Below are 19,349 nucleotides of genomic sequence, written 5' to 3' on the forward strand. Positions count from 1 at the left end.
ACTCAGACAGTGTGTTTGTGGCTAAGCTTGCACCAATAGAAAGTGGGTGGAAGTGGCTTGCATGCCCCTCCAGATCAAGCCGTGAAGCCTCCCTGCCCAACCCAACATGATCCCCCTCTTCAAGCCTCACCAGCCGGCCTGATGCAGAGGGTCCAAGGGGACCCCATCCAAGCCTAGGGGATGGCCATGGCACTGAAGTAGAGCCCCTGCCACCCATTTGGACTGTGATATGAGTGCAAAATACACCTTCATTGGGTTAAGCCATTGATTTGGGAGCTACTCGTTATAGCCACAAACCTATCCCAACTCATCCCATATCAGCATCACGTGGAAACTCTGAGAGGCAGGACTATTCAGTCACTGCCAATGCTCACCTTGGACAGTGTCTGCCTCATTGCAGGTGCTCAGGAAGCAGTTGTTGAGTTACTGAACCAGAGACCTCAATGATGAGTAAGAGTTAGCCCAGCCATAGGAGGGGATGAGTGTTTCAGGTGAGGGAGGGGCCTGGGTAAAGGCCCTGAGGCCAGAGGAAATGCCGTGCGTCTGGAGGTGCAGACCATTTGAATGGTCTAGAACAAGGCAAATGCCCCTGGGCTCAGGCTCTGCACATATTTACAGCAAACGGTACCCCTTCCCACCTCCCCACCTCCCTGCCTCCCCCCATGTACACTCTCTAGGCTTTGCCCATCCTGGTTTCATCAGCATGGAAGACTTCACTCTCAAGGTGTGGGCAGCCCATCAGCAAGCCAACCCCAGAGGACACTGCTGATATCCTGGATACTCATGGGGGTATGTGGCCCCCTACAGAGACCTCCTGATTTTGGTAGTCAATGTGGCCCAAGCAGAGAGGGGACTCCACCAGAGCAAAAGCCCTGGGGGCTCTGAGGCTATCCACCCTCAGAGCAGCGTCTGCCCAAGATCACGTAAAGACATCCTTGCTGAGTCTGTTTCATGCTTCTTTGTTCTGTTTCCACTGCCCACAGAGGGCAGAGCCTCCCAATCCTCTCCCGGGCCATGGGGGTCTCAAGGACTGCTCACGGGGGTCTCAGAGCCCAGAGCTGGAAGGGCCTGAGACCCTTCACCCCCACTCCCAGCTGCATTCTCTTTCCTGCTCCAAATCCCTGCCACATGCAGCCTCTCTGTGCATGCTTCCAGAACTGGGAGGCTCACTGCTTATCAGGCTCTGATCTCTCCATGAGACCTCTGCCCTCGCGGAGCTCACAGTGCTGCCAGAGAAGGAGACAGACAGACAGATGACCAGCTGCTCTGCTATAAAGCAGAACGGAGTAAGTGCTTACTGGGCAGCTTGGTGAGGCAGATTGAACAGGAGGCCCAGATTCCTGAACCAGTGTGACGCTCTGGGCTTGGCTGGACATCCTCCCCAGCTTCCTGAGGCCTGCGGCCATGCCAGATGGGAGGAGGCTGCGAGCAGGTGGAAAAAATATCCTGCAGGGGAAATGGGGCTGCTCGGCTACACTAATGGGGAAAGCAATGGGGTGAACAGGGAACACTGCATCCCCAGGCACCTCTCAGGGCAAGGGCTGCGAATTCAAGCTGGAAGGGCCCTCAGGGGCCAACAGATCCAGGCCATTTATTTTACTGAGGAGGAAACTGAGGCTCCCACAGGAAGCCGGAGGCAAGACTTGGGCTTCTCTCCAGAGCCCCTGCCTCCCAGCCCAGAACTCTCCACCCACCTGCCCTGTGTGCTCCAACCCCGCTTCCTCAGGGTCACCAAACGCAGTGTGTCCAGCCAGTCAGGGGGCCAGGGCAGGCCCAGCCTGGGTGTCAAACCTGGGACCCAGACCCTATCCAGCAACTAACTCACTGTGTGATCTTGAGCAAGTGGTTACCCTCCTCTGCTTTTAATTTTCTCCTCTGCAAAATGGGGGCCATGATCTCTGTGTCTTCTCTGGGCTGAATGGCAGGTGAGGTGGCAGGTATGCAATATCTTTGCAAACAGAGGTGTGCTGTGTCCTCAGAGGGAACGCCAGCAGTGGCCTCCTGCTCGTTACCCTCATCGTCAGGCTGAGAGCAAAATGCACAAAACTCTGGGGCCAAATGCCCAAGTTCTGTCTCTTACTTGCTGGGTGATCTTGGGCAAGTTGCTTAACCTCTCTGTGCTTTAGTTTCCTCATCTGTTCAATAGAAATAATAATGGTCCCTCCTCACCCAAGTTAATGCAGGGAAAGCACTTAGAACATTTAGCCCTGGGATCTTAGTAGCCAGTTCCAGGACATTCTCCCTGTGTGCAACCTTTCTCTGAGCCTCTGCAGTCTTCTCTGGGAAATGAGGGTGCTAATAATAGCACCTGGCTTGAGGTGTCTTGGGATGAGAAGGGCCAAAGCACACATGCGCTGAGCCCAGGGCCAGCCACGGAGGCGCCCTATCAATGAGAGCCTCCAGAAGCCTGGCATTCAGAGCCTGGCGTGTCCTCAGCTCACCTTGGCCGAGCTGGACCGCAGGCATCAGGATCCAGGACAGTGGGCCCGCCGCAGACCAGACGGCCGCCCTGGGGCCTCCCAGGAGGTGGTCTCTCCTTTAGTGCCAGAGCTGGAATGGGCACGGGAAGAAGGCCTCTCTCCTCCCCCCACCCTGCCCCCTACTGCAGCTGTCACTGAACCCTCCCTGCCCCCACCCACCGGCAGGCCCTGTCTCCCTTCTCTGAGCTCCAGGCACGAGCAGTCAATTCAACCCACACTCAGAGTCCTGCTCCAGTGAGGACTTCAGAGAGGACGACACGCACAGCCCTCCAAGCCCCCTGGGGTGACAGCTCTGTCGATGATGCAGCACTCCAGAGATGGCCAGGGGGCAGAAATGCCCAGAGAGGGGCAGGGTTAGCTCCGGAAGGTGGGCATCAGAGAAGGCCTCCTGGGGAGCGGACCGCAGAGCTGAACGTGGTTCACCCCATGGAAGGGTTGGCGAGGCTGTGCCAGGCAGAGGGAACGGCACGTACGGGGTATGGAGACATGGACCAGCTGGAGCGTTTGGAGGTCAAGACATAACTCAGTTTTGCTGGGGAAAAAATGGGAGGGGGGGGGTGAGGACAGACAGATAGACAAGGGACAGGGATAGAAGGACCTGGGCTGCAACTTCACCTGAGGAGCCCAGGCAAGCCGTGACAGGCTTCTCAGCTTCTCAGTAGAGGAGGGAGAGAGGTAGCTTACAGAGACTCCCCGCGACCTCTCCAGCATGGAGGATGGGGTGGGGGGCCTCTTGGGAGGGGAGAAAACCCACTGTGTTCCCACCTTACAGGTGAGAGTCTCAGAGTCCGGTGGGGGAGGTGGCTCAGCTATGAACAGTAATTACACAGTCAAAACAATGTAACCAATGAATATCTAACCAGAACTCATGATGTAAGTCTACTGGGAGGGTGGGTGAGGGGTGATAGAGGAGGGCTACAGCCTCATCTTTCATAGTAGAAGCCAATAGATAACGTCTACATTTGAAAAACCAAGAAATTGCAATGAAAGCGTATTATCTAGAAACATGGAGGTAAATCCCAGAGGAAACACCTAACAGAGCTGAAGCCACAGGCAGGGGAGAAGGGGGTGTGGGGGGAGGGACAGAGTGGGAGAAAGCAAAGGAATGCTAGTTTTCTTCATAAGTTTAGACTGTTTTATTTTTAAACAAAGAACATCTATTGCTTTGATAATAATAAAAATGAAATAAAAATAAATTTAATATACATGTATAAATTATTTCTGAGGATATGACCCCATGGCTTCAAGGACTAGGCATTTGGAAATGTCTCTTTTAACCAGAAATTGAACCCGGGCCCTTGGCAGTGAAAGTGCAGACTCCTAACCACTGGATCACCAGGGAACTCCCTGAAATAAATCTTTTAAATTCATTTTAAAAAGCAAGGGCTTCCTAGGTGGCACAGTGGTTGAGAATCCGCCTGCCAGTGCAGGGGACACTGGTTCAATCCCTGCTCCAGGAAGATCCCATATGCCACGGAGCAACAAAGCCCGTGCGCCACAACTACTGAGTCTGTGCTTTAGAGCCCGTGAGCCACAACTATTGAGCCCATGTGCTGCAACTACTGAAGCCCACGCGCCTAGAGCCTGTGCTCCTCAACAAGAGAAGCCATGGCAGTGAGGAGCCCGCACACTGCAACGAAGAGTAGACCCACTCACCACAACTAAAAAGAAAGCCCGTGCACAGCAAAAAAGACCCAACACAGCCAATAAAATAAATTAATTAATTAAAAAAATAAAAGCAACACAGGGCTTCCCTGGTGGCACACTGGTTAAGAATCCTCCTGCCAGTGCAGGGGACACGGCTTCAATCCCTGGTCTGGGAAGATCCCACATGCCACAGAGCAACTAAGCCTGTGAGCCACAATTATTGAGCCTGTGTGCTGCAACTACTGAAGCCCGCATGCCTAGAGCCCGTACTGCCCAACAAAAGAAGCCACTGCAAGGAGAAGCCCGCACACCACAACGAAGAATAGCCCCCACTCGCCACAACCAGAGAAAGCCCACGCACAGCAATGAAGATCTGAAACGCAGCCATAAATAAACAGTCTTTCAAAAAAAGTCATTTAAAAAAGCAACACAGGATAACTGGCAAATTTGGAGTATGATCTAGATATTAGATAATCAAATCATCACTGTAACATGTCCTGAGTTTGACAGTGCAGCGTGTGAAATATGTATTTGGTCTCTGTCCCTAGTTCCTGGCACAGAGCTCCTAAAACCTTGGGAATTTCCTGAGTGATAGAGGTGATAGGAGCATATTTTGTTATTTGTAATAAGCCCCTTTCAACCATACCTGAGTTTATGCTAATAAGGGGATGCTGGGCAGATGCCTGGCTGGTTGCCAGAGCAACCAACCATGTGATTAGAAGTTTGGAACTTTCAGCCACACCTCCCAACATCTGGTGGGGGCAGGGCTGGGAGATGGGCTAGAGACTGAGTTCCATCACCAACAGCCAATGGTTTAATCGGGCATGCCTACTTAACGGAACCTTCACAAAAACCCCAAACAACGGGGTTCAGAGAACTTCTGGGTTCGTGAACACATCGAGGTGCTAGGACGGTGACAGTCCCAGAGAGCATGGAAGCTTCGCGCCCTTTTGTGTACCTTGCCCTATGCATCTTTTCCATTTGGCTGTTCATCTGTATCCTTTATGATAAGTTGGTAAACATATATGTTTCCCTGAGTTCTTTCTAGCAAATTATCAAACTTGACGAGAGGGTCTGGGAATCCCTGATTTGTAGCTGGTTGATGAGAAGCAGTGGTGATAACCCGCAACTTACGACCGGTGTCCAAAGTGGGAGCAGTCTTGTGGGACTGAGCCCTTAACCTGTGAGGTCTGTGCTAACTCTGGGTAGTTAACGTCAGAGTTGAATTGTAGGATGCCAAGTTGATGTCTGAAGAGCTGGAGAATTGTTTAGTGTGAGGGGACACCCCACACATTGAACTACTGTGAAAATGGAAGAAGTTGTTTTCTTTTAGATGTTTATGGGAGAAAATTCTTAGGAGATTCCCACTAAAATATCCCACTAAAATAAAGGGGCTTGATGTTTGCAACCCTTTCTCAAATGACTTAGAAAAATATATCTATATATGAAGAGTGTGAATGATACAGCAAACGTGGCAAAAACTGGTAAATCAATGGGAGTTCACTGCACTAGCCTTGCCGTTTTCCACAGGTTTGAAGTTTTTCCAAACAAGAATTTAAAAAAATAAAGCAACACAATAGCATCATAAAAGGAGACGCAAACAGACAGTATATGCCTCCAGACAGGAGAAACAATACCACTTACGAAATATTCTTGCCCCAAAAAGTCAAGCCTGCATTTACCAGGCTTCTAGATGCAACTCTCAATTTATAAGAACCCCTGGGGATGGAAAAATATGTTTAACTACATCATGGGGCTGCAATCAGCAGATCCTAGACTGTGGCGTTCCCTACAACTAAAAGAGCCAAGCTTGTGTTCTTTTTCTTTCTTTTTTTTTAATAAATATATTTCTTTATTTCTTTATTTAGGCTGCATTGGGTCTTTCCTGCTGCGGCGCAGGCTTTCTCTAGTTGCGGAGACTGGGGGCTACTCGTCATTGCGGTGCACGGGCTTCTCTTTGCGGCGGTTTCTCTTGTTGTGGAGCACGGGCTCTAGGCGCTTGGGCATCAGTAGCTGCAGCATGTGGGTTCAGTAGGTGTGGCTCAAGAGCTCTCGAGCACAGTCTCTGTGGCACTGGAGCTTAGTTGCTCCACAGCACGTGGGATCTTCCCAGACCAGGGATCAAACCCATGTGCCCTGCATTGGCAGGCGGATTCATAACCACTGCGCCACCAGGGCAGTTCCCCCAGTTGTTCTGTAAAATGTGAACACTGGAAAATGCACCCAGATCAGGATGTGGCTGTTAGCTACTCTGTACTGTTGACAGCATTGATGCTCCGCGGTGCAGGCTTCCCCTCCCCCATACAGTGGAGGACACGTGCTGTTCCACTGAGGACCCAGAACCTGACACCAGGAGGAGCAGAAGAGGGGCTGAACGTGGGGAGGTCCAGCCAGTCCCGGCCAAGGCAGACGGGAACACTTATCTCTGTATATTTGGAATCCTGTGGGCGGTGTTTATTTGTTGGGAAGTCTGGGTCCCTTCCCCTGGGGGTGTTAGAAGCCACAGTGGCCAAAGAACACAAACTGGAGGAGGGTCTGGAGGGGGCAGCTTGGGGTGGGGCTGGGGCCAGGGCAGACCCTGGTGGGTGAGAAACAGCCACAGACTCAGTGGGGTCAGAGTGGCTTAGCCGTGGGAGGGCCTGGGTAGAGCCACCAACTTGCTGGGTGGACTGAGACCAGCATCCCCTCTCTGGATCTCAGTTCTACCTCTAAGCAGTTACATGCAGGGTCAGATAAACCAGGTAGGAATCCTGACTTTCCCATTCACTAGCTCTGATGTGGTTCATTGCGGGAGGATTCTGCTTTCTCATCTATGAAATAGAGACAATAAGGGGACCAACATTACGGGTTGTCCTCAGAAACTGGAGAGGCGACCTGCGGAAGCTCTTAGCACGGGCTAAGTGTTCTGAAAGTGCTCACTACGTAACCATAGGCGCCATAAACACAGTTCACAGACAGGAGATGCGGGAATAAAAAGAACTTGACAGTGGAGAAGGCTGCCAAGTAGCACGTCATCCCCTCACCTAGCAGACTGATGGTGTCCAGTATGGATGAGGCTGTAGGGAAACAGGTAGTGTTGGCAGGAGTATAAATTGGTACAATCTTTGCACATGCCCAGGGTGTTCATTGCAACATTATTTGTAATAACGAAACTTAAAAACAACCTTGGTCTTTCAATAGGAGACTATGCTATGCCCACACGATGAAATATTCTGCAATAAAGAAAAAGCATGAAGTGGACCTACAGCACAAACAGTGCAATAATCATAGTGCTAACACCGTATAGTGCATCACTAACTAGCCTCCCGAAATGTAATCTTTGCTAATTTGAGTTAATCACTATTGTTGTTCCCATTTTACAGATGAGAAAATTGAGTCACAGAGTGGTTAAGTAATTTCCCCAAGGTTGCACTTAGTAAATAACAGAGCGAGGATTTGGATCCAGGCAGGCTGGTTCTAAATGACAAAAATAACGTCAAAATATATATGTACACACAAAAACCTGTGTGCATATATGTATGTGCAAATGTATAAACAAACACCTGCTTACCTTCAGAGGGCAGTGTGGGGAATGCAGGAGGGGGGCTTCCACTCCATCTGAGTGTTATTTTGATTCCGAAGTTGTTTTTCTTTTTCTTTCATTTTACTCTTTCCTCCAGCCACCCCACCACCACCACTGGTTCCAGGGAGGGTGGATACAGGGGGAACAAAGACGTCATTGCTCAGCTTTGGGTTTCAAATTAGACTTTTCAAAATTCAGAACAGAACAATACAAGTTTATCCCCTAGGAGCTTTCTATTGTGGGGCTTTCTGAGGGAGAAGAGGTTTGTTGAGAAACGAAGGGCTGCAGGCCTTGGAGGACTCACAGCAAAAAGTTTTCTTCAGTGGGAAAGAGGCATTGGGGGTTCCCTGTGTATACGTACATGTACAACTGAATCACTTTGCTGTAGGCCAGAAATTAACACAACATTGTAAATCAACTATACTTCAATTAAAACAAACAAACAGGGACTTCCCTGGCGGCGCAGTGGTTAGGAATCTGCCCACCAGTGCAGGGGACACGGGTTTGAGCCCTGGTCGGGGAAGATCCCACATGCCACAGAGCAGCTAACATCGTGTGCCACAACTATTGAAGCCCACGCGCCTAGAGCCTGTGCTCCGCAGCGAGAAGCCGCCTCAATGAGAAGCCCACGCACCACAATGAAGAGTAGCCCCCACTCTCCGCCACCAGAGAAAGCCCACGCACAATGAAGACCCAACGTAACTAAGTTAATTAACTAATTAATTAAAACAAAAAACAATCTGACACACATGTATCCTCTCAAACTCCACTCTCCTACCACGTCACCCTCTCCCGATTTCTTGCCCATCCTTCAGGGCCCAGCTCATTCCCCACCCCCCTGTAAAGACTTTGCCAACCCCCAGGAACCCATGGAAACTAGCTAAAGCAAAAGAGGGGGATTTATCAAAAAAATCCAGTGTTTCAAGGATATTAGACATCTTCGAGTTATTCTAAAGGAACTACATGCTAAGGCCCCTGACACCAGACAGGTTGGAACCTAAAGAATGATGATGTTGACCTTTCCACAATCCACTAAAGCTTGGACTCTGTCAACCTTTGCCCCAATTCTGTGCTGAATTCTCCTCTATTCAAGCCCATTCACGAATATGCATACACCACTCAAGCCTCTTCATGAATATGCACATACCTTAGCTTAAACATTCCCCTGTTTTGCTGCTCCGGGAGACATTGCTTTGGGAAAGATTTCCCTGTTCTCATTATTTGCTGCAAGCCATAAATCCTTCCTTCTCCTGATCTTTGACTTGAGTTGTGTCTTTTGGCTTCACACCCACCAAGAGGCAAACCCGGTTTTCAGGTAACGCTGGGAGAAGAGGTAAAAGGGCAGGGGGAGAACCTGGCTTATGCCAATCAATGGTTTTTGAAATTCAGTCAGTGGACACCACAGAATAGAATCAAATAGAACATCATAGAATAGACTAGAAAATAGAAGCAGGATAGGAAATATCAGAGTATCAAATTAAGTTTTATTTTATGAAACTTTTGCTACATGATTATTGATTAAATGTTGCACGGGGTTTCAAAGTGCAATGAATTTCCTACTGTTAGCCAAGGTCAAAAATATAAGAAAAACTTCTTACTTCCCTGGTAGCACAGTGGTTAAGAATCTGCCTGCCAATGCAGGGGACAGGGGTTCCACAACTATTGAGCCCTGGTGCCACAACTACTGAAGCCCATGCACCTAGAGCTCATGCTCTGGAACAAAAGAAGCCACTGCACTGAGAAGCCTGCATGCCGCAACGAAGAGTAGCCCCCCACTCGCCACAACTAGAGAAAGCCCATGCACAGCAACAAAGACCCAACGCAGCCAAAAACTAAAATTAAAAAAAAATTTTTTTTAAGAAATCTTGAAAAATAAAAAAGAAAGCTTTCCCTAAAGATTACAAAGTCTAAGTATAAATGGAAAGTGCCCAGTGGTAAAGTGGCAATATGAGGATTTTGCACTATTGACCAGAATAGTGGGCTAAGGAACTGAGTTTTATTTTCATATCAATTTTTCTGTTTCAAATCTTAAACTATGGCCATTTGTTTGATTTTCGCACAATGAGGATGTAACTGTATGGCTTCCATAATTTAAAAAAAATTAGTGAATGTATTTCTTTTCTTTCTTTCTTTCTTTCTTTCTTTCTTTCTTTCTTTCTTTCTTTCTTTCTTTATTTTATTGGCTGTGTTGGGTCTTTTTTGCTGTGTGCGGTCTTTCTTTAGTTGCAGTGAGTGGGGGCTACTCTTTGTTGTGGTGCGCGGGCTCCTCATTGTAGTGGCTTCTCTTGTTGCGGAGCTCAGGCTCTAGGCGTGTGGGCTTCAGCAGTGGCAGCACATGGGCTCAACAGTTGTGGCTCACAGGCTCTAAAGCGCAGGCTCAATAGTTGTGGCGCATGGGCTTAGTTGCTCCGTGGCATGTAGAATCTTCCTGGAGCAGAGATCGAACCCGTGTCCCCTGCATTGGCAGGTGGCTTCTTAATGACTGCGCAACCTAGGAAGACACGTGAATGTATTTCTTAAAGGTTATCATGACTGCAAATAAAAAGCAAAAAGGACCAAAGTCTGTGAGGTTATCTGGGGCCTTTGATGGCTCTAGTATTTTTAAAGCCATATGACTGAGAACCCAAAAGACTGTTCTCTCATCTGGCCTAGAAGCGGCCAACTCCCTCTCTGCAGACAATCCTCCCTGCACACCTTCTGGGTACAATCATAAAGGATCCGGGGAAAAAGAATCAAAGGTGACACACCTAAGCCTCACCTTTGATGGGGCTTATCAATTATCGTGCCTGCTCTGTGCCAACCCTGTGTGAGGCACCAGGGTGAAAGTGGTGACAAGCATCTCTGTCATCACAAAGGCAGCAGCGGGACCAATGGCTATGAAACTGGCCATTGTGCTGTGAGATGGTGGGAACTCCTGTGGGGTGAGATAAGACCCCAGCCGTAGGGGTAGAGGGAGGTGAACAGAAATGGCACGTAAGAAGAGGACGGTTCTGGGCAAGTTCTTTTTTTTTTTTTTTTGGCCACGCAGTGTGGCTTGTGGGATCTTGGTTCCCCAACCAGGGATGGAACCCGGGCCCTCAGCAGTGAGAGCACAGAGTCCTAACCACTGGACCACCAGGGATTCCATTGGCAAGTTCCGAAGGTTGAGTATGAATTAGGCAGGTGAGAAAGCACCATCCAGGCAGCCAGCAAAGTCCCCAAAGGGTGTGAGTCTCCCCACCCCGTGGAGAAGACTGTCTGGCCCCACCTTCCTCCAGGCCTGGGAGTCCCCTGGCCCTAAAAGGCTGTAACAGACAAGGTCGGGGTAGACAGGGTAGGGCAGGGTGCTGCCCAGAGTGAGGAATCCAAGACAAGGTGGGCCATCACTAAGAAGGAAAATCAGAAGTCAACTCCAAGGAACGGTGTCACCAGGCAGCTCCAAGGAGCAGGCGTGAGGCTGTGCTTGGGGTGTAAGCAAGGGGCCAGGATCCAAGAAGGTCAGTGTTATGGACTGGACTGTGTCCCACCACAAGTCATATGTTGAAGCCCTAACCACACCCCCACCCCCCAGCCAGTGTGACTGTATTTAGAGAGAAGGCCTTTGGGGAGGTAGGTAATTAAGGTTAAATGAGGTCACTAGGATGGGCCCTAATCAGATAGGCTGGCATCCTTATAAGAAGAGGAAGACACTAGAACGCACTTTCTCTCCACAGGCCCACAGAGGGAAAAGGCCATTGAGGACACAGTAAGACAGCAGCCCTCTACAAGCCAGAAAGAGGAATCTCACCAGAAACCAGCACTTTGATTTGAACTTCTAATCTCCTGACGTATGAGAAAATCAATTTCTATTGTTTAAGCCACCTAGTCTGTGGCATTTTGTTACGGCAGCCCAAGCAGACTTAGACAGTTGGGTCGGGAGGAAGAGCTAAAGAGTCAGGTGGGGCAAGGAGAGAGGCAAGACCAGCTACATAATTTGCAGGGCCCTGTGCAAATCGAAAATGCTGGACTCCTTATTCAAAAATGATTGAGAATTTCAAGAGGGTAACAGCAGAGCATTAAACCATGCACAGGCTGTCCACCCATGAAGCTGGCCCTAAAGAGAGGTTCAGGATGGAGGCCTTAAAGCAACACAGGGGTCGAGGGTCTGTCTATACTGCGTGCTGGAGCCCTCCTGTGGGCTTGTGCAGAGATGGGCACACACGCACCAATGCATACAGCAAGCAGAAGAACGCGATCGGAGCTTAAATGGAATTGCAAAGGAAGTGCAGTAAGCACAGGCAGAGAGAGAGTAATTCTGCAGGAAGAGCGAGGGTGCAGAGAGCAGAGACACCTTTTGGGTGGCATCAACATTCCTTGCTCCTCCCCTCACTCTCTGAGGGCAGGCCTCCAGTCCCCGAATTTGTACCACGTGAGGGCACTCCTAGCCAAGGGGGATTGGAGCAGGGCTGATCAGCTGATCTACCCCAGCCAATCAGAGCTCTTCCCTGAGAATGTGGCACAGATTGAAATTCTAAAGATGATTCTAGGACTTCCCTGGTGACCTAGTGGATAAGACTCGGCTCCCAACACAGGGGGCCCAGGTGTGATCCCTAATCAGGGAACTAGATCCCACATGCATGCCACAACTAAGAGTTCACATGCCACAACTAAGGAGCCCACCTGCTGCAACTAAGGAGCCCAACCACCGCAACTAAGACCCGACACAACCAACCAAATAAATAAATAAATAAAATACTTAAAAAAAAAAAAAGATGATGTTAACTGTGTGGGTGTGGGTGGCCATTCTCCCCCATAAGGGGCTGCAGAAAAGGAAGAAGGAAGCTGAGCCACAGAGGGGAGCCCTTAGGGCTGGTGACAGTCTCTCCGTCCCTGATCCTTGTCCTTTGTGGACATCTAGCTGCCTTGATGCCCTGGGATGCCTTGAAACACTGAATCTTTTTGATAAATTCCCCTCTTTTGCTTCTGCTTGTTTCCGTGGGTTTCCGCTACTTGCTGGGGGTTGGCAAAGGCTTCACAGAGGAGGGGCCCTGAAGGGTGAGCAAGAAATCAGGAGTGGATGACATAGTAGGAGAGTGGAGCTCCTGGTGGGGTGCTCTACTGAGCACTTCCTTCACACTCCTTCAGGTTTGCTATTTTTACTTGAGAGCGCTCAGGTCCTGAGTGGGAGGCAGTAAGAAGAGGGAGTGGGAAAAGGAAGAACGTATTTCTTTATAAAAAGGTTTGGATCAAAAGGTTTCTCTTCATTTCTGAGGGGGAGCACTTCCTCCCCAATCCTGAGGCCATCCCTCTTTATTTGATTTTCTCCTCCTTTCATTCCTTTTACTCATCTGTTCGTTCATCAACTCGTTACTTATTATTATTCCTACTTGCTACTCATTTGTTTGAATCCCACCTCTGCCACCTGCGTGTTTGTTCTTTTTCTTCCTCCCTTCCTTCCTTCCTTCCTTCCTTCCTTCCTTCCTCTCTTTCTTTCTTTGTTTCTTTCTTTCTTTTTCTTCCTTCTTTTGCTTTTCCTTTTTTTAGCAGAAAAATTGACTTATCCCCCACCAGATAAAAGTAGAAGCCACACTTAAGGCAATCAAATTGCAGGAGCATCAAACACATGAACTCCTTCATCGGGTCTCATTTGTAATTAGTCAGAAACCACTCTGTTTCTTTAAAAATAACTTTTTTCCCAGCTTTATTGATGTATAATTGACACATAACATTGTGTAAGTTTAAGGTGTTAATTTAATACACTCGTGTATTGCAAAATGATCCACAATATTAGCGAACACCTCCATCACATCACATAATTACCATTTCTTTTTTGTGGTGAAAACACTGAAGATTTATTCTCATAGCAGCTTTCAAGTACATAATATAGTATTATTAACTATAATCACCATGCCATGTATTAGATTCCCCAGGCCTTAGTCATCTATAACTGGGAATTTGTACCCTTTGACCAGCATCTCCCATCCACCCCCACCGTCCCCCAGGCCCTGGTAATCACCACTCTACTCTCTGTTTGTATGCGTTCAGCTATTTTAATTCCACACGTAGTGAGATCATACAGTATTTGTCTTTCTCTGTCTGATATTGCACTTAGCATAATGCCCTCATGTTTCATCCACGTTGTCACGAATGTCAGGATTTCTTTCCTTCTCATGGCTCAATAATATTCCATTGTGTGTATCTTCCACATCTCCTTCATTCATTTATCCATTGGCAAACACTTAGCTTATTTCCATACCTTGCTGGCCACATTTCTTAACCTCTCTACACCTCCATTTCTGAATGTGTAGAGTTGGAGCTGATAAGGTAATCTTCGTTGTAGGGGTGTTGGGAGGCTTAAATGAGTAGATGCATGTAATGCACTGAAAACTGTGCCTGGCACTGATTGATTTTTATTTTTTAATGTTTAAAACATTTGTTTATTTATTTATTTATTTATTTATTTATTGGCTGTGTTGGGTCTTTGTTGCAGAGCACGGGCTTTCTGTAGTTGTGGAGAGCGGGGGCTATTCTTCATTGCAGCGTGCAGGCTTCTTATTGTGGTGGCTCCTCTTGTTGCAGAGCACGGGCTCTAGGCACACGATCTTCAGTAGTTGTGGTTTGCAGGCTCTAGAGAGCGCAGCCTCAGTAGTTGTGGGGCACGGGCTTAGTTGCTCCACATGTGGGATCTTCCCGGACCAGGGCTCGAACTCGTGTCCCCTGCATTGGCGGGCGGATTCTTAACCACTGCGCCACCTAGGAAGCCCGTGCTACAACTAGTGAGCCTGTGCTCTAGAGCCCATGAGCCACAACTACTGAAACCTGTGTACCTAGAGCCTGTGCTCTGCAACAAGAGAAGCCACTGCAATAAGGAGCCTGCGCACCACAATGAAGAGTAGCCCCCACTCGCAGCAACTAGAGAAAGCTCATGTGCAGCAAAGACCCAACGCAGCCAATAAAATAAATAAATAAATAAATAAATTTAAAACAAACAAACAAAAAACAGCGTCTACTCTTCAACTGGCCAGCATCCAGTAGGGACAGGCACGGAAAGAAATACTTCCAGAAAACACACTCTATGTGATGTGCTAGAGGGTCCAGCACTGTGGGAGGGGAGCCTGACTGACCTGCTGGAGCAATCATGGAAGGCTTCACAGGAGAGGGTTTTGAAGGATGAAGAGGAGTTTACATGGAGAGAAGCAAATAGAGGGTATTCCAGGCTAAAGGAATTGCACTGAGCAAAAGCTTGGAGGCAAGAAAAGGCTTGGTGTGTTTGGGGAATAGTTATTAGGGCATCATGGCTGAAGCTTAAAATGTGTGGCCAGAGGGCTAGACAAGAGGCCAAAGTGATGGGGTGAGAAAAGACAACAAAAATATCTGACCTGTTTTCCAGCTTACTGAGACATTTAGAAAAAATACTCCGCCACCTCTCAGGCTAAAAAAAGAAATAGCAGAGTCTTAAGAATTACCCTGAAGAAGAATCTTCAGTCATTCATTCCTCCCCCATAGAAGCATCTGTGCCAACTCTATCCCAGGCTCCCTTGAGGGGGAGTGTATGGCATGGTTTCCGGAAGCACTGGGCTCTGACGGGTGGGCAGGACAGGTTAGAGCCAAGTGGAGGGGTTCGGGGAGGGGGAGGGCGTCCGTGTCCAGACAGTAGGCTTCGTGATGGAGCTGGAGGTGGGCAGTGTCCAGCGCCATCCGACCCCCTGCTGGGCTCCATGCCCGGCCCTGAGCTTGTGCCCCGTCGTCTTGCCAGGACTGTCCTGGCTGTGTGTTCGCCAGCTGTCCAGCGCCCCGCTGGTGACACCTGCTACCGCCTCCACGTGATTTCTGCGGCTGTCCCACATCCTGCTCGTAAGACCTTGACGCCTCTCCCTGGGCGTCCTGGGAGAGGACAACCTCAGCCGCATCTCAGGGTTTTGGGGTGGGGGTGATCAGCAGATGCATTCCTGTGGTTCTTTGGTCATTTTTTTTTTTTTCCCGGCCCAGCCGCGAGGCATGTGAGATCTTAGTTCCCCAACCAGGGATCAAACCTGTGCCCCCTGCACTGAAAGTGCGTAGCCCTAACAACTGGACCACCAGGGAATTCCTTCTTTTGCTCTATTTTAACAGGGGGTTCTTGGCGATTGTGCCCACACTTTTCTGGTCTCACCACCCAGAAGAGGCTGAGCCAAGGCAATTCCGGGTCTGGGGAAGCAGGAAAGAACTTGGGGACCAGGGCCATTTAAGACTTTCCTAGGCCCCAGGGCCTCTTTCTCCTGAAGGCCTCATCCCACAACACAACACATCCCAACAAAATGGGTCCACACTTCACAGTAAATAGAATTCTTTTTTTTTTAATTAATTAATTTATTTATATTTTGGCTGCGTTGGGTCTTCATTGCTGCACGTGGGCTTTCTCTAGTTGTGGCAAGTGGGGGGCTACACTTCATTGTGGTGCACGGGCTTCTCATTGCGGTGGCTTCTCTTGTTGCAGAGCACAGGCTCTAGGTACACAGGCTTCAGTAGTTGTGGCTCATGGGCTCTAGAGCACAGGCTCAGTAGTTGTGGCTCACAGGCTTAGTTGCTCCGTGGCATGCAGGAATTTCCCAGAGCAGGGATTGAACCTGTGTCCCCTGCACTGACAGGCAGATTCTTAACCACTGCACCACCAGGGAAGTCCCTAAATAGAATTCTTTATCACGCTATATTGACGTGCAGTTTACTAGTTGACAAAATATTTGTGTGAGATCAACTATTAACAAATTTTCTTTCCTTATTTTGAAGGCAGTAATTTTCCCAGGTGTCAGACGTTCTAGGGCTCTTGCCGAACTGGGTTGGAGGCACCGGGCTGTCTTTGAAAAGCCTCTCACAGAGGCTCCCAACCCCTCAGGAGCCTCCCGCTCTGAACCACCCCCCAGTGTCCCCCGGCACAATCCCACCCTTAGTGACAAACCTTCTGGGAAATCAACATTCTCACTAAATATGAAGCACTTGTCTCCCAGTCCAGCCCAGGCACATAGCAGGCGCTTAATAAATGTGCCTTGACTGGCTTCCGTATAACCTTTCCTCCTTGAAGAAGGTCTAAGCCTGCAGTGCCAGCCTGACCTATCCCACACTTCGCCCGGGGCTGGGTCCCCCTTCAGAATGGTCACAAGGCACACTCAAGGCAGAAACCAAGATGACCCCCTTGGGCAACGGGACTTCAGGGAATTACATTTGTTTTTCTTTTTTTGTTTACTAGTGTTTTACAATTTTTCTCTTAGGAACATGTCTGACTACTATAACGGTGAAAGGGAAAAATGAAAACCATGCGTGTTTAGTGTGCTTTACGTTTCATATGCACCGTCTCACTACTCCTCACGGTGAGCCCGAGAGAGCAAAGACGAGGAGTGCCCATTGTACAGACGGGAAAACTGAGGTTCTCAGGTCAGAACCCTAGAGGCAAGAAACCTACTGCAAAATACAGGGGAGCCCCCACTGCTCGTTGCCTCAGCATCAGGACTGACAGTAGGGACAAAGCCTCAGGGTCTAGGGCCGTCCCCAGGGGTGGGGTGCAGCACCTGGAAGGGCACAGGCCAGGGTTCAGGGACCGGATGGGGCAAGGGGAAGCCTGGGCTCAGGGAGGGAGGCTCCAGGGCTGGACGAGTCAGCAGGCTAAGGTCTTGGAACTGGAGCCCAGGTACCCATGTGGTTGACAAACCCTCCAGATCTGCTCCCTGCACCATCCCCACCCCCACACACCTGCACTCCCCCCACAACCCTTTTGTCCCAGCAAAAGGATTCCTTCTGACTTGTATTTAAGCCCTAGAGATGAAGTCCAAACTTCCGGAACCCACAAGACCCTGCTTGGCCCTTCCCCACCGCCACAGCCCCATCTTGCTCCTCTCCCCTCCCTGAGTGAATTTCATTCCCTCAACAAATGTGTATGGGCCCCTCCCAGGTGCTCACATGCAAGAGTGATCAGGTCAAATCCCCTCCCTGCTCTCATGGAGTTTACAGCCCAGCAAACTGCAGCTCCTTGGGATCTGCAGTTTCCTCTGCTTGGAATGCCTGCTCCACCCTCTTTGCCTGGCCTATACCAGGTCATAGTTCAGATCGTGGCTTAAAGGTCACCTCCTCCAGGAAGCCCTCCCCCCTCAGATTGGGTGAGCCACCCTTCCTTTGCACTCCTGTGGTGCTCTATACCCCCTTATCACATTGCTCTGTGACTTGGTCATAAGTTGGCCTCCTCTATTAGACTGTGAGCTCCACAATGGTAGGGTCTGTCTCGCTCACTGGCCCTCAGACCAGCATCCACTTGAAAACATAGGTGCTTATAAATGCCAGCAGGTAAATGGGGCAAAGGAACCTTGCGATCAGCACTGGGGCTGGTTTCCCCATCGGCTCAAAATGACAATTAGAGCCGTCACGTGTGGAGCCGCACTCCAAACTCCAACCCATCTAGGAGGCAGTTACGTTTATTTTGCAGTTTATAGAAACTGAGGCCTGGAGAGGTTATAAAATTATCCAAGGTCACACAGGGACTTTGGTGCTCTTAATCTTGCCTACCGCCTCTGAGGGTTGTGGAGAAGGTTAACAGATGTCAGATGTTTGGCGTGAAGTAGACACACACTAAAAGGGGGCTGCCGTGGTTGTCCCCCACCAGGAGGGGAATCCCGGGAGGTAAGTTGGGGCTCTGAGGCCCAGGAGGGTCAGCCTTTCCTCTGGGAGGTTGGCGATGGTGAGAATCTGCCTATTTTCCCCGAATTCTGGGTCTCAAAGAAAGGCATCCGTGTCTTCGCAGGTGGCAGGCTCCGGAGTCTGGCAGGAAGAGGGTATGGCTGGCTTGAGCCAGAATAACTCGGGGAAATGGACTCCCGGAGTGAGGAGGGGGAGGTCCGAGGCTGGCTGCGGGGGTGAGGGGCCCAGCCAGGCAGTGTGTAGGGTCTCAGGACGGAAAGGGGCCCTTCAGGGCCACCTATAATGAGCCCTGTACAGGACTGAGGTCTCTCCCAGGCACTCTTGTTTACACACCTCCCTTAACAGGGAGCTTTTTGCTCCTCCGACACACTCTCAGTCTGGGGGGCCCTGACCTGAGAAAGTTCTTGTTTGTGCTAAGCTGACATCTGCCTCCCTGAAGACTCCTCACGTGCGCTGCTGCTCAAGGCCCACCTGAATTCCCCCTTCTCCCTTTCCTCCCCGCAGCCCTTCTGGGAGCTGAGCAGGCCATCCAGATCTTTCTGGTCTTTAGCCAAGATTCCTACTTCTCTCCTCTTTGCCCCGAGCCTGACATTCAAGGCCTCAGCCCTTGGGCCCACCCCAATCACTTTTCTAGGCCCCTGGCCTACAGCCCCCCTCCCTGGGCCGAGGCCCTACCGAGGTTAACTAGGCACTGGAAACACCAAATGGTCCTGTCTTGGATCCTTGGCTGTGAGGTTCTCCCACATCCCTGTCTCTTCCCAGCAAGGTTACAGGCCCATGTCTAGTGTGGCCATGGCTAAGAAGCCTCGTCTGACCCCCAGGTCGGGGCTGCTCTGTCCCCAGACCCCAGGGCACTCAGCTCAGTGCCTGTGGTGCAAGTCAGGGTTCGTGCACTCTGTATGAGATTCCCAAGGCTGCTGTAACAAATGACCACAAACTTGGCAGCTTAAAGCAACAGAACTTTATTCTCTCACAGTTCTCTTCATATCTATTTTTGGAGGCCAGAAGTCTGAAATCAGAGTGTTGGCAAGGGGACTTCC

Source organism: Hippopotamus amphibius, chromosome 3 (genome assembly GCF_030028045.1).
Source record: "Hippopotamus amphibius kiboko isolate mHipAmp2 chromosome 3, mHipAmp2.hap2, whole genome shotgun sequence".
NCBI classification, from domain to species: Eukaryota; Metazoa; Chordata; class Mammalia; order Artiodactyla; family Hippopotamidae; genus Hippopotamus; species Hippopotamus amphibius.